At 44.8% G+C, this 16,748-nt stretch overlaps 1 protein-coding gene across 4 annotated transcripts in view; it reads right to left on the bottom strand.

Moving 5' to 3' along the window:
* Window positions 1-16,748, bottom strand: part of PRKAG2 (protein kinase AMP-activated non-catalytic subunit gamma 2) — a 2,090,293-nt gene that overhangs the window by 873,189 nt on the left and 1,200,356 nt on the right. The gene's annotated exons all lie outside the window — the stretch shown is intronic.

The raw sequence follows: 16,748 nt of genomic DNA, 5'->3' as shown, positions 1-16,748 counted from the left end.
CCCGCGCCTTGATTCCGACACAAGAACGTTGGATGTCTGGATGTATTGTTTCCCAAGATCACACATCTGCACTGTGATGAATCCCTCCAAATTCAGCAGCGATTGATTATTTCCCGTGGTTGGAACACACACGAGCTCAGAATACACTATTTGCTAATGATCCCAAGGCTGCGCTGCACTGCCTTGAATCCCTTCAAATCCATTTCTCGCCATCGAAACCGAGATCTAACAATATACTGCTTGATCATGCGTCTAAGGCTGTACTGTACTTAATCTTTCCATCTCTCGGTGCCAGTTGCTTTTCCTTTCTTCCCATGGAACACAAGAGCTCCAAAAATACTTCGTGCCAAAGTTCACAAGGATACACTAAGTGCCTCTAGTCTGTCTCTGGTGTTTTCACAAGATCACACCCCATCTCCAAGTGGCGATTGCTTATCTTTCCTCCCCATAAATACACTAGTTCTGAATATGCAAGTTGGCCAAGATCAAACAGCTCTAACCCATCCTCTCTGAAACCACCTTATTGTGACGTCTGACATGATGTGCTTTAAATGACACATTTTGCTGCATACATCAGTCCTGCCATCTGAAGAGTACGCTCATATTTAATTCAACTTGTTTCTTTTGTTTATATTTCTGTGAGAGGTTCACCCTGGATTGCATTGCATTGTAGTTTAACCTAGCCAATACCATTGTTGAAGGCTATTCCTGAGTCCACAGGGATCATTCCAGCACACCTGCCAGGTGTCTCCAGGTGATGTGGAACACTGATCCAACCCTGGCTTTACGTATGCTGGCTACATTATTTTGCCTGCAGAACTTGTAGGCTCATAGGGTCAATGGAACAAATGAAACTACAAGACCCAGAGTTCAAAGTGCTTGTGTCTGAATGCGTATCACACAATGTATGGAACTACTTGGCAGCTACTTGAAAGTTAGGGGAAATCAGGGGGTACAGCATTGTAAGCAAAGGATACCCCCATCTCCCTCCCTGGTCTCTAGACGGTTCTATGTCCCTTTACAGTCGTCACATTTTTATTTTTGGTGGGGTCCCCACCCCAAACCCAATTTTCCCTATATTCTAACTCTTACCCAATCCCCTCGCCACTCCTTTTAACCCATTACCCCCTATATATTTAGATGATTTTTTTCGTAGTAATTTTGGCGTTTAAAATTACTTCGAAAACAAACCTTCCGGTTACGCTCTACATCGCCAATGCCCATTGGTGGGGCCTAAATGTACGCTCTTCATTTTTTGTAGCAAGTGCGTGCCGCAACTCTGGCACCATCCGTCGGTGTGGTAGCGCTGTGTAAGAATGTCGAAAACTTGTCAGGAAGATCTCAATGTCACCTGTCCTAGTAAGATCGCTGACTCTGTCTTCCCTCTGTTCCCCCTCCCTTGCCTCGCCTTGAAACACTTGTGTATGGGCGCGTTATAAATGCCATATCATATCATAAAAGCTGCATATCACCAGCAGCCCACTTTCCCGCCCGCAGCTTTCTATGAAAAGAGTTTTGCTCTTGGTTAATATCAATGGAACTGTTTGGAAATAAACCCTCTCATGTCCCTATCCGGCATCCATACATACACTTGAGATATGTCCCAGAAAGGGACCAGTAGAAAGAAGGAAGTGGCAAGGACTGGATAAATACATGGGGGACACAATCGGCCGTCACTTCCTCTGTGGATACATTGACAGCCACCTTCATTACTTCACGTACGTGTGGTAATGTGCCATCGTATCTGTGGTTAGGTATTACAATCCTATTACTTTTTGGTTTTATATAGTACTAGAGCGCCATCTGCAGGTTCAGATAGTGAATGCGCCACGGAGACGTGAAATGCGGAATCCGCAGTCTGCTTGAGCCGCCTTCTGAAAGTCTGTATCACGACGAGACCTATTGGTGGCTTAATGGAGAGACAGACACCCGTAGTTTTTTCCTCTTTTTCTCAATTGTGACTTTTACCTAAGAAGGAATTTGCAGACCTTGATTATGTGCATGGGAATTATTTACTCCACTGTCTGTCAATAGATATGTGCGACCTTCTTTGATGATTGTACATGTGACCTGCGGAGAGGACGGCGTTAGGGCCTTTCAATCATTTCAGGTGCAATGGACCCCGGGACTCTGCACCGCCCCGCCCCAAATAGCTGTCCCATATTGGCAGTTTATGACACAAAAACATGGCCCTTTAATGCGAGACAATAAATGCGCATAGTGCCGTTACAGTCTGTCTTTTGCTTGTGCCCTCAACCTGTCACCTCCCTTTTATCTTATCATTGCCTTTTTTTAACTCTGGTTTCCCTGATATTAACACTCTGCTGTCAGAAATGAATCGTTTTTGAGCAGCCCCTTCCTGCCATTCAAATATTCCAGCATTTGCAACAGCATGCATTTTCATGCTGCCACAAATGATTTGAATTTCCATGGCCCTAGTCTGCTTTTTACACCAGCAAAAGGCAGGCAGAATCCATTGTAAACAGCAGCGGCGTCATTTCACCAACATGCCAGGGGTAGCGGAAGTGACATCACATGACCTTTGACCTCTGATGACAGAGAGGTCAAGAAACTGTTTCTTTTTGAAGTCACTCAGACTTCATAAAGATATTATTTCTGTTAAAAGGTACCGAACTGTTTCATAGTCATAGGGCTCCCCCCACCCCATTACATGGAGGCCTCCAGCCTGGAGGCTACCATGTCATTGGGAGAGAGGAGCCCTTGGACTTCAAAAATAAATAGTTTCTTTTTGTAGTCACTCTGCCTTCATAAAGGAATTAGACTGTTAATGTCTTTATGAAGGCAGATCGACTTATAAAAACAACTATATTTTGTTTAAACTTTCTTTTTTCTCCCCAGGGGGCCCTCTTTCAGGACATGTGATGGCGAAGTCACCTGCACCATGTGAGTGGTGGGGGCCCCCTCTGCACCAGTGCAACAATGAACGTAGAAAACAAAACATGTCACGTAATCCAGAAGGATAACAAAACCTAAAGGGCAACCCTCCTGGGGAAGGAACATGTAATGTAGCTCCCACTGGCGAGGCCGCTGGACTTCCCTGGAGTATTACGAGATGGAGACAGACACCATCCGCAACGGTCCAGTCACCGAACAAGTAGCCGACCGGGATAGCGGGCTGGGCAGTTCGCATCCGGGGCCCGGTTCGGATCAGCCGGTTGACAGCTCCTTTGGTGCCGGACCACACATGAGCCAGGCAGAGATGACACGCACAGCCCCCCAGCAGCAGCACTTCCTCATTGGTCAGCAGCCCGCGGGCAGGGCATTGTATGGTGGTTCCATGCAGCCACAAGTGCCTGGACACAATGGAATGGGGGCATTGCCCAAGGAAGGCATGTCTGTGCCACAGTCCGCCGTCCCCGTCAGCCAAGCTCAGCACTTTGTGTACTCTCAAACCCAGGGGCAACACCAGCCCGTAACACAGTCGGATTACGTGCAACAGGATTTCGCCAAGCAGCACCAGTTGGGTGCTGGTAGCCAAGGGATGGGAATGACTGCTGCAGTTCAAAATGTGCCTGTTATTACTCCTGCTGCAAGTGTGCCTTATGTGCCAAGTACTGTGTCTATCACTCCTATTAGTATGCCAAACGTCCCTGCTGTTGTACCCCTACCGCAACAAAGTGGCCACATGACAGTCACCAGGAGTGCCAGCCTCGTACAACCCATTGGACTTCCAGGCCTCCAAGGCGCAGAACATGTGCAGTCAAACCTTAGTCACTTTCAACCCCAAGCCTTTTTCCAGATGGATGACAGAAGAAAATCCGAACTGCTACCTCAGCCGCCATCTTCTTTAATTGCTGAACATAAACATTTCTTGAAGCCTGCAATTTCCTCACCTCCTGCATGTCCGCTCTTGGCAGAAAGGCTAACAGAGCTTCTACCATTGTCTAATGATATTCCACTAGCCTGCCTTCCTCCTCAAAGACTTATAAGTGTACGCTCCCCGTGACTGAGTTTCCTGGGCCTTCCAACTCTGCTTCAGATCCTGCAAGTCCTTCATGCCTTTCTTCGACCCATGAGTATCTTCCTCACCAGAAGCCTGCCTATGCTTCTTCTAGACTGCAGCCTGATTCTATGCATTCCAGTCCATCTGCCTTTGCCCACAGGCCACCATTTCCATCAGTGCCACCTCCCAAGAAAAAGCACTCCGATCATGGAAAGAAGATGCCTCGTGCGGGTGGCGGGCACCAGAAGACGGCCGTAGGAGGGGTATACTGTCACGATTCGCTCCCTTAGCTCCCGTTCCCACCACTTGGGGACATGATTTGGGGTTTATTCCCTACTGGACTTTCCTTATGAACCTTATGCTACCATGCTGTGATGAAGTGGGAGCGCTAAATCCTTATTTTCCAATCTACTTCCCTTCCGGATCCATTCCAGGTTTTTGGCAGCCAGCATGCTGCTTTAATCAAATGACTATGCTTCCCAGAATGCCTGGCCCACAGCTTCATCTCCACCCTTGCAGGACAAGGCTGGGTGGAGGATAGGCAACACCTGTGGCGGCAGGTGCAGCAAGCAGCACACCTGAGGCTTGTGCTTGTTAAGCAGCTTTAAAAGCCTCAGTTTGCTTCAGTCCAGCGCTGGTCGTTGATGTAGTGTTCCTGTTTGTGACTGGTCCCTTCTTCCTGGTTCTTTGCTTTGTGCCTAGTTCCTAGTTTCTATTTCTTGTTCCTTATCCGTGGATTTCGAATTTAATGTGCTTAATTGATTTCTGCTTCCAAGATTCCCTTTCTGTCTTCCTCTGCTTGCAGGCAGCATTTGTCAGTGCTTTCCTTTTTGGTGCAGCCCAGATTGCCTGTGTTCTATATTTCTTTGACTTTGCCCTTTGCTGCTGTAAACCTTGATGCTTTAGTCTTTCCTCTTTATAGATTTAGCTTCCTGCCTTTTTCCTTGGATGGGTGGGGGAGATTTGCCTTTGTTATTACGTTTTCTCTGCTCCTGATCCTTTATTTTCTCTTGGAATCCATTCCAGGTTTTCCCTTGCACTTCTGCATTTATTTTCCCATTAATTATTGGGTGTGGTGTGCTGTTGTAGTTAGCTCCTGTGTGAGTGCCTATATTTTCCTCACTATTCTGTAATCACTATTCCTACTTGCCCCTTGTCTTGAGTCTTATGTATTTAGTTTTTCTCCCATTGCTGTTATAGTCTTTCTGGGTCCCTGTTTGATCAACAGGGTTCGTGGGCTTGCTGACATTCAAGTGGTATTTCTCGTCTTCGTGAGTACTGTTTTTAAGTTACCTTATTCAATACCATCAAGAGTGTTAGCTCACAGATCCTGTCGTTGCTTGCCCTGTATGTGGGCTTAGCTCTGTCAGTACCTGTAACAGCAATTGTGGGTAAGGAGCTTGGCAACTTTCCTTGTAACCATAAGGAGCTTCTAAGTGCTTACCCCACAACCCTTTTTATATATTTGATTTGTTGTCACACTCTATTGCACCCCTGGGTTTTAGTATACATGTGTCTTGGTTCCTGTGTGCATCTTGTTTGACTCCAAGCTATTCACTGGGTGATCTTGTGCACATTTCCTTTGCCATTTTCACTGCCTTTGTACTCACTTGACAGCTATATGAATACTATACAGCTACATGAGTAATCATCTGAATAGGGTGCTGATGCAAAGCTGCATTGGGTGCATTTAATAACAAAAGGGCGCCTGCTGCGCCTTCTCCCACTACGCCAGCTCAGGGGAGCCCTTTAAAGACTCCCCTGAGCTGGCGTGGTGGAGGGGCTAATGGTGCTCAGAGGACTAATGGCACCCGGGCGGTCACCTGGCCCGCCATGCCCTAAGGCCGGCCCTGGTCTACATTGTTAATCATTATCTTTCGGTGCTGGTGCTGTTTGCAGTATATGGCGCGTCATAAGCTGCTATTCTTCAGAAGGCCTTGCATTGCTTGCAGCAATCCCTTCTTTAACACAAGGTACGTGCTCGTGCCTTGTCTTCATGGTGAATAGATCATATGCCATTTAGCAAACTCATTACGGAAATGTAGTTCCTGTCTGAACAATATGGTTTGCCAGCTTAACTTCCAGGGCCTGACACGTGTTGAATTATGACATAGTGAAAATCAAGGTATGTGTATATTCATCCCTGTTAGATTACAATGGTGGGCAAGGTGTATGTGTTCACGGATGGGTTTCTCCATACATCCTCATACCTTTGCCCACTTCAAGTTTCTACATTCACGAGGGTTAACACAGAGCTTTGAAATCCATACATTCACTGGAACCTTGCGGGGTCTGTAATCCCCTAAGCATCTCTTCAAACAGCTGTGGGTGGGTTGCAGCACCCACCCCCCTCTTTTATGGGTATCGCCCAAGTTTGGTGTTTTTAATATTTTTCTTTTTCTTTTATATTACATGGGCATCTGCTTAGTCCTGAGGAAGGCAAATACATTTGGTCCGCCGAAACACATTTTGATGTATGTCAAGAATATACATGTCATAAACTTGCATTCACACTATTAGCGTGGACCCTGTTTTCTTAACTTCACAGCTGCCACTGGTTGTTGCACTTCTTAACTCTTATTTAGTCTTATCACTGGGAATTATGTCTCTCACAAAGAAATGAAAACTATAGAAAACTATGATTTGTGATCTGACAAAATATTGTGTAAAAATGAATTTAAATTGAAAAAAATAATAATAATTAAAATAATTCTGGGTGAAGTAATCCACTGTCTTAACTAGATAGCCAGGCATTGACTGTCTTGTCTTGTATTTATTCGAATGTGTAGCCATTTGAAATGAATTATGCACTCTCATCCACCAGGAACAACATTTGTGCCGTGTCTAACTTGGTGGACAGAGCCTTCAGGCTAAGATTTGCATCCTCACCCCCACCTTCCAGGAGATCTAAAATAGCATTAACATCCCATAGGGAAGTGTACTGGGCTCCGGGTGCCTGCAGAGCTTCACACTCTTATGGAGGTGGCAATCTAGGATCATGGCAGGATGATTTGGTCGATCTGTAGATGCCTATTTACGGAATGGTTTGCCATCATCCACCAGGGAGGCTAGGAAGTTCCAAACCACAGCATTGCAATTTCACTCCACACACCAGCAACACCATGAGGCCCACATTATAACTCCTGCAAGTAGGGCCAACGAGTCCTTGATGAGGCCAACAGCTAAAGCTAGAAGGCCTATTTATTTTAATTCTTAGTAACGCGCCAAATCGCCCATGGTTCTCAAGGCGCACAAAAAAGACAGACAACCAACAAAGAACCAGACAATAATGTAGAGTCAAAGAACAAAACAGGAACTCGATCTAAGAAGCCCTGAAGAGAAAGGTTTTCAGCTTCTTTTTGAAATCCACAAGAGACGTGGAAATACGAGTGGGCACCTACTTGCCTAGGACCATGCACTGAAACATCCCTGTCAGGTCCATTTGGAAAATATGAGGAACATTCAAGAAAAACCTTAAGATACCAGGGTTGTGTCATTCGTCAGGGCATTATCAGCAACAGAAACGCCCTCCGAACTCTATTGGCAAACATTTTTTGCTATAATGACAAAGGGACGAAAGTCATAGTCCCTCTCAAGGCCCTAAAGGTGGGGAAATACATCATTACTAGGACAAAAAGGCTGGGGCACAAATAGGACCATCCAAAAAGGACCTTGCGCTGCTTGGAGTTTAATAAGAATCTGAGGCTAAAGCCTCCCATTCCGGGTATCCCTGATTTACTTGGAATTGGAGACCGCCTCAACAATGGAGAGAAATGGCAGGTTTTCGGCGACCAGGTCAGAGTCTTCTGCAATCAATAGTACCAGACGTTCTTTGCCAGTTTTACCTGGAGTCTGAGTCTCATACTTTCTAAATGATTGATATCGCTGGCAGAAGAGACATTGTCCATCCTGAGCAATATTCACGCTGCCGCGCAGTTACAACTAAGGGTTCCGATCATTCAGGAACCCACCAGGAGCTCCAAGCAATTGATATGCAAGTCTACTTCGTAGAGGGACCAATTCCGGCCCAAATGGGATATCTCCACATCAGGATGCCGGCGCACTTTGCATCCAACTTTATGATCAGGGATAGGGTGTAGCCAAATAAGCCCAACTGTTTCATGCTCCATGTGATCCAGCCACCAGTGGAGTTTAGTCAAACATATGTACGCTAGATTACTGATACACAACATGACAAATGCTTGAGAAAGTGCAAGATTGTCAGTGTAATGTGGAGGACAAAGGAAAGTGCCTTCAACGGAGGAGGCCAAAAGTTCCCTCAGTGAAACAGTACCTTCAGTTATCACTGAGCGTATTTCACTTTTAATGTGTCTCACCATAACTGCAAAGTCATAAACCCTGTGTTAATATAGAAACAGAGGACCTAGAGATGCTGGGAAAGGAAAATATCTAATTTCTGCCAATTGATCAGGAATCGTAGGACTGGCAACAATACGATCACCTCTTGAACAGTCCCCTATAGGTGCTCAGCTTCTTACACATAAAAAATCATGTCATCAACATGTAGAATCAACTGCATCGCCTGGCTTCTTATGGCAGCGCCCACTGGTTTAATCAATTTTATGAAGCACCAAGGAGCAGACAACAACCAAAAAGAGAGGTTTGCAAATTCCCAGAATTGGTCCCTCCAGAAAAACAGACTCTTTTCTGTGAAAGTAGGGATCTTGAATTGTGTTTATAAGATCGACACACTACCAAGTCTCCTTCCAATAAACTGTCACTGAGCAAGTGACTGCCCTCCATTTTGAAATGGCAGTAAACCACCCAATCATTGAAATCCATCAGATTTATAAACACAGATTCCTTACCTTTCCTAAGCAATATCTTTCTGGTGCACAGGAATCATCCGGGGTGCAAAGAAGTGTGGAGACAATGGGGCTCATTAAAAGTTGGTGAATCCAACGGGATACCACCAAACTGTATTACTGTTACCACCACTTGGTCTGGTGGTATTGCTGCCAGATTACAAGTGGTGGTGCCAGTCCCCATTAATTTTGAGTCCATAAGGGTCTATGGGGCATTTTGCTGAAATTTGCTGGTAATTCTGACAAAATCGGCGTGAAAGTTGGACAGTTTACCTCTAGCTATGAGCTGGCGGTGAGTCCTCCTACTTTCTGGCAAACTCGTAATTGGCCGGGGCAGTAATGTGCCAGTATAAGTTAATACTGACACATTATTACCACATTGGCCAACTTGTAAGGACCCCCAATGGTTCCCTTCTGGGCCAGGTCTTCCACTTCTTTGTCCATCTGTATAGTTTCCACTGAGGAGAGTCGCACACAGAGGGGCAGTGAGTCCTGGACACAGTCCCCATACAGTTCCAGATGGAAACCCTTGGCCATTTTTAAGACCCTGACATTGTTTTATACTGTCCCCCAATTTAAATCAGCCAAGGCAGTCCAACCTGCATCTGGGCTCAAACGAGAAGAAGATACCGGCACCTGCAGTGATGGCTGGCTTCCTGGAGGTCCTCCACTAATTACTGCCGGCACCTGTATCTCTGCTGAGGAAGTATGAGTCTTGCTGTCAGAGGTTCCAATAGGAAAGGTTAACTTGACCTCCCGGGAACCTGTTCACACTCTGGTTGTAACAGTCAGTTGAGTGCTTCCTACTATGACCAGCCCATCCAATAATTGTGGATGGGAAGACCATGTGAATAGAGGCTTGGGGTTTATCCAGAGCAGTGTAGGTATTAACAAACCTGGATCACTGAAAAGGAGTCAGTCAGCATCTGCTGAACCACCATTGGAAGAGGCCAGTTCACCCAACTTTGAGCCAATCTTCACTTGAGCACCCCTGTAGCATTCTGTAGATACAGAATCATGATCTTGAATTCGCTCATTCAATTGCACTTCCAACTGGTCCAGTTTCTGATGTACTGGTTTGATGTCATCAGAGAAAGCAAACTGATTGCACCGTTATGGCAATGGAATTACCCAGAAAGCCCGGAACACTGTTAAAGCAGACCGCTACAGTGGTGTCCTTTTTTGATTTTATCGTAAGGGGGCACAGCAGACTAGACTGTTCATTCAAGTTCTCACCATTGCTCTTCTTTGTTCCACAACTCCTCCTTGTCCCAGCACTTGTTACATTTTCAGACTTACAGACATACATGGAAGTATGGGATATGGAGTTGGGTTTTATAGGATAGGAAGGTGTACAGGGTGTGAGTGGAGGGCTGGGATACTGCGTTCTCCTACGATGTTCTACCTTGTCCCCAGAGGGAGAGTTTCTATCTCTGAGAAGCTCCTGCTGTGCACCACCTCTAGAGGGACCATCGGGTAGGAGCATCACCACCATGGCCTCATGAGAAGGGGCTCCCCCTGGGTGAGAAGTGATGACATCTCAGGATTCGTCACACCCTACATAATATCTAATTTTTCAGCAGTATGTCATACCTGAAATTGCAATTTTTAATTGTTCAGTTCATTACGTTGGTGTGCTTACGATGCTGACACTCCCAGAAAATACACCGCTTCTTTAAATAGATCAGAATTATTTCAGAATGTGACAGGAGTGTTATGAATAATTTGTACTCAAAACCATAATTTCTCTCATATCTCTGAGAGGAATCCCTCCCATTAATGAAATATGGATTTCTAGATTCACAGCTTCCTCATGAATGCAGGGACATTCGACAGGTTTGGACAATTCATTTTGACAAGTTAATAAATTATATTATTTTATCAATTATTAATAACTATGTCGCATTTGGTCTCATTTTGCAGGGGAGACTCTCAAGGTTTCAGAAGACTTCCTTTTTGGCTCTACGTCATATCATCGTAGAAGTATGTTGAAAGTTATGTCTTGCATATTAAATGTCCTTTTAAAAAGATAAGTTTCATTTCTTTCAAATTGGGGATGTGAAACCTCATGTCAGGGCTTAACTTCAGTTGATGATTGATTGATCTGAATAGTGACAGAGGCCCCTTGTGATCTTCCATTAGTACAAGAGATGATGGGTTTATAGGGAGAGCTAATGTCAAGAGGTGAACACTTAAATCCATTTTGGCCTTTGAAGCTTCATGGGATCATCTCAGATTGTATTAGTGCAGAGGACCAAGTTTGAGTCCTACTGGGAGGATGTTTTCCATGCATTTTAAGTAATATTTCTCTCGAGATGAGCCCGGCTTGCGCAGTCCATTAACTAGAGGCCTTCAGTTAGGGATTCCTTTCTAGTGCTGGCCCCAAAAATTCTTTGATGGCTGGTAAGGACCTTTCCCTCTAGGTGGAAAATATACAATCCTGAACAGAAACCTAGCTTATCAGACTCATTAGAAAAACAGTAACAACCAACATTAGCCAAGCTAAAATAAGAACTGCTATCTGGCCATGGAGATTTAAAAGTAACGTATTTCCTGTAAAACGTCTAACAGTACAACATGTATTTTTTGGACATTTCATACGTTTAGCATAGGTTTTGTTATTTTTATACTTGCATTCGTTTTCTATTGATCATTATTTCACGTGATCTGAATGAAATACACTTCAAAATTAAAGCAATGCCTTGTACAATTTAATGCATCATTTGAAATTACATGGCAACACTTTACAGGTAAATGTATAAAGTCTTATTTAGAAAAAGGGCTTACAGTATTTCTTGCTGTTAAATTTAAGTTTTTCGGAAACCAGTCCCTGGACCTTCTTGCGTTTTGGCCCCGTGCAATTCAAATATTGACTCAAGGTTTGTGGGGAAATTGCCATCATTTGTCTGGTGTGGTTGATTACCTGAGGAGGGGCCCCTTTTTCATTGTTGTTGAAGGAAAATACAACACACGTGAATAACACAAGGAACCATTTTGCTGCCTAACGCTTTATTTCAGCCAGTCTCGATCTTTCTAATTTCTCTATTTTACACCTGCGTATTGGCCCATCAAAGATAGTGAGAGGGACAGGAGCATGAGAGCTCTGCTTGATCGCTACCCTGTCCACAGCATAACAGTTCTCTGAGCAGGGGGGTGGGAAGAGAGCTGAAGCCAAGCTCCTTTTAACGTGCCATATAGCACAGCCTCTTGCACACAGAGAGCCTTGGCACCGGGACTAAATGTCCAATCAAAATGCCTTCCAGCCTAGGAGTTACCTGACGCATGACAGAGAAGTCAAGTTGAATCATATACTATACAGCAGTCTGACAGAAAGAGCAAAAACAAAATGTTTTTGGCTTGCAGGAGTGCAGCAAAGAAAGAGCAGGTGACTTAAGAAGCAAGTGGGGTCAAATAGCCCAGAGCCTCTGGATTGGACTATAGCACAGGGAATTTGCAGTATCACCATGTTTCAAATTTAAGTGTAGCTACAAGGAAACCTTGCTTTCACTGGGGAAAGGATTTAATATTGTGAATTTGATTTGCTGCTGCATGTTTCAGTAATAAAAAAAAGCATAATGCTTGCCTCCTGGTCTTGCCGTGGAATTCGGCCCCTCGTTTCATGAAATGTGAACGCCCTGGTTACCAATTAGCAAGGCTGAAGTTGCAACAAAGACAGGCCTGCACGTGCAGAAGCAGTGCAAGACGCTGGGCCAGGATATTATTCCTATGCGGCAGCATTTCAGTCACTGCTTTGGACCATCTGTCTGCTCGAGTGAAATTTGGCTGCAATTTCCTAAATGTGATATAATTATCTGATAGCTTCAGTCCCAGCTGATGTGAAATGGACGGCTTAACAGAAAACCTAGATTCAGGCGGCTGAGGGGTTGCCAGCTTTGCACAAAACGAGAATTGTACAATTAATAACTGCAGAAAATGAATGAAAAAAACACAACCCCCAGTATTATAGCTAAAGAAATCAACTTAAAATGGAGCACACAATTAATATTGCTCAGCCACTGCATTTCTGCCTCACAAAGAGCAACAACCATGCTTTTTCACCACCCTTCTACCTTATATTTCAATTTAGACAAGTTCACTTCAAGTCTGAATTACAAATCCATGTATTTTCTTTAGATCCACTCAAAAGGCTCCAAGCACTTATTATACAGGAGATGTTTAGGGGGAATGTAGCCAAATACATATGGGACCAACACTACAAGCCAGGAAGTTCCAAGGGGAGCCCTAGCAGTGTAACACAGGTGCTGAAAGGGAGCCACTGATGAATTAATTGGTCATTAAATGTATGTAGGTATGAATATGTTGGGGTCCAGTGATAAATCGCCAGGGAAATAGCCGCCAGGGGGCGACATTTCCCTCAAAATGCACCCTCAGTAAAATCAAAAACTTTCCCCAAATATTCTAGGATTGGAGTTTATGATACAAAATTATACCCCTCCTAGAATATTTGGGGAAAGTATTTTAAAGGCCAGGAAAAAAAAGCTGCCTAACTGGCGACTTTTCCCAGCCAACATTATCACATGGAAGCAAGTTTATGTCATGATATGTATGTTTTATCTGAATATGTGTGTGAAGTTTCAAATATGATAACTGTATCACAATTTTATAATAACAAAATTGAGAGGGACGTAAGGAAATATTGCTCTTTTATTGTTGCCAAAAATGGTACATCACCTCCCTTGCAGCCCCAAAACCTTGCAGAGATGCAGCCTATACAGCGGAGAGAGGCGCTGACTACTGTTTCACTGCTAGGTGTCTGTCATTAGCTGGAGTTGCTTGTGAATGTACAGACATGCTCTGTTCACATGGGATGATAATAGGTTCATATGCTCTCAAGCATGCATCAGTCCAGTGTTGGAGGACCAGAGGCAAGAACAATTGCCTGGGAAGTGGGCAGCCGCAGCAGCTGTGGGCTCCGTCCTCCCCACCCGGGACCTCCTGTTGTTATCATAATAGATTCCCCTCACAGCAATCATGAGTAACAGCAGCTAAGCCCACCATCAGGAAAAGTCACATTAAAGGCACTTTATGCACGGCACCCTGTAGTCTGGGGTTCAGCGTGCATGCTGCGATCCCTGCAGTGCACACTATTGTGTTAAACTGAATGCAGTACTGTTCCTTTTTCTGGAGGTTAATGCATGATTTCATGCAATCATGGGGGAGGGATCCAGTCTTGAATCCAATAGCATGAAACATCAATTGCAAGGACACTCGCTCTTGATGCCATGTGCGTAGAGAAGGGGGGGCAGGGGTGATAAATCCCACACTCCCCCCACAATTTCAAACGGGAGGGATACAATATTATTTATCCCCCATAGAATCTGGAGCGAGTGAAAAGAAAGGCTGTTTATTTTTCCAATTGGGAAGCATGGCCTTCTTTCTTTTCCCAGGTGCTAGGAATGAAAACAGACTGTGCTGTCCTTCCTTTGAATTGCCCAGTAAGGGCCCTGTTCTGTGGAGCAGGGGGTGTTTGGGCGCATTGCTGGATGCTGTCGCCCCCTCTCCCACCTTCCTGCCAGAGGCTGGAGGGCAAATCCGAAAAATCAAAGGCATTCTCCAGAGCATCTTTTCAGAGATAGTGAAAAGATTTTAATGTTAAGCCGCAAAGTCACTAAGTAATATTTTCTTTGTATGAGTCAGAGTTAAAACATATCAATATTCTAATAGAATGGCTGTCATTTTGTATTGTATTAGAAGCAAATAAAAGTCATTTGACCCCTCCTCACCCCTAGCACATCCACTGATCTGTGACAAAGGCACAGGCGGGGCATCTTTGGTTTGCCAAATGATTTCAGATTGGCCGGCCCCCTTGTACCATTAAATTGCTTTATTTAGATTTAGCAAGGTGAGAATCGATCTCCTGTTAAATCCATACAGGTTATTTTTACTATGTGATGGGTTGAAGAGGGTGCTTTATTATCAGTTCAGAAATCAGTTGCAAAACTGATATTTCAGTTTGCCACAGAGAGAAGATGTGACAATTGGTACTGGAAGACACATTTTTAGGAAGAGGGGTGACTTTCCCTCAGCATTTTGGTTGGGAGGGCTGGGCTAAATGGGCATAATTCCCTCTGCAAAACACAACAGAGCTGTGACCCATGCGCAGAATGAAAGAACAGATAAAAGACAGATGCTTGGGTAAAACGTCATTCACCACCTGATCAAAAGGGGACTTGGCTGAGCTGCAGTTTCCCAACCTGGACCTGCCCTTCAACTGAAGGAGCTTTTCAGCCCCAACCCTGTAAACGCTACTTCTTGGTCCCATTTTCTACTGGACCTACTTGCCTGCCCCTGGAGGAGTGCTGCTGTCTGCTGACTTCACCACTCACCCCAGAGCCGGGATGGCGTCAGACCCTTTACATTATTTCAGTTGAAATGTGTGATGGAGCTTTGGGGGCTGGGAGCAGATGCCCTGGGTTGGAACCCTTGTGAAACAAACCCCTTTAATGTGGGACATTAAATGTGTGCAGCACGCACATTGCCGACCGTCACCTCCTTCGGGCAGTTTCTCTGGCAATGTTCTTAGCACCTCGTTGCCTCTTTATTCAGATTTCCCCATCATTAGCACCCTGCTGCCAAAGAGCAATTAATAGCTTTTCAGGGGGCATTTAGCTTTTCAGCACCCCTGCTGGCCGCCTTTCCTGTGATAATATACAGTTATTAACCAGATTGCTGCATTCTTTTAACTTTCTTATATTATAATTTAAACACCCCACTTGCACCTCTGACTGTTTTTACCAGTTGTAAGGCAAAAAGGGGCTCCCAAACATCATGATGAAAATCCCCACCAGCCTTGACACATCTTCAGCTGGCCCTGCCCCAGAGCCACTGACATGCCAGACTGACCCACATTCTACAGAACCCAGCGTTTGCTACTTTACTTATAAGCACATGTACATACACTCAGTAAATGTGTGCTTGTACAATTCTGCTGGAGATTAACTACATTGACATGGTGGGGAAAAAAGCTCAGTTGCATCCCATCTCATCAGAGCTAACTCAGACTTTCATCCTACTGAAAGTGATGAAATGAGTGCCAATGAGTGGGTCTTAGAAACATTTGCTGATTGCAAGATTGCTAAGAAGCTGCATGATGGTGCCAGGAAAAGTGATAAAAACAATGTCATTTTTTGAATATACATACTTTTATTTTTTATTTTGGTTGAAAAATGTATTAGGTAAATTGAAAGGAAATGTGTTCTGAGATGTGTTCACCATTAAGAACCTCCTTTAATTATAAAGCATGAAGCATATACAACCTTTGCGAAAGTGTGTTTTGTCAATAAACATGCCAGAACTGAACGTGTAGATCATATCACTGTACATTCACAAAAACCAACACTAGCTAACACAAGCCCCTAGCAATTTACACTCACAGACCTCCCCAGCATTGTGTACACATCAACCGACAGCACTGCACACCCACATCACCCTGCACTGCACATATACCCTACTCCATGGCACATCAGCACCACTTTGCACTGTGCATACACACCACCCCACTGCACTGCACACCCACACTGCTCTACACTCACACCATCCACTGCACTGCACACATGCACACAGCCCCAACACTGCTCTACACTTGCATTATCCACACAATGCAGGAATGCACACAGCCCCAACCTTGCTCTTCACATGCTTCCTCCTGCCCTGCACTCACACCATCCCCAAACTGCATGCAGACTCACAGCCCCAAAACTGCTCTGCACACACTGCCTCCAGCACTCACATACAAGTTATACCACTGCACACATGCTCATATGCTGCCAACTATTGTACTGGACGCACAGATCAACCTCACCACCGCACACATTTTCCCCGGCACTTCATTGTAGTGTACAAAGACACACTAACCCCATCACTGTGCACACACTGCCCCAGCACTGCACACACATACTGCCCCAGCATTGATTGCACACAGCACTGCTTCAACATGG

This window comes from Ambystoma mexicanum, chromosome 2q, assembly GCF_040938575.1.
Source record: "Ambystoma mexicanum isolate Mex_15411 chromosome 2q, UKY_AmexF1_1, whole genome shotgun sequence".
In the NCBI taxonomy this organism is placed as follows: Eukaryota; Metazoa; Chordata; class Amphibia; order Caudata; family Ambystomatidae; genus Ambystoma; species Ambystoma mexicanum.
This window is presented reverse-complemented; position numbering and strand designations above follow the sequence as displayed.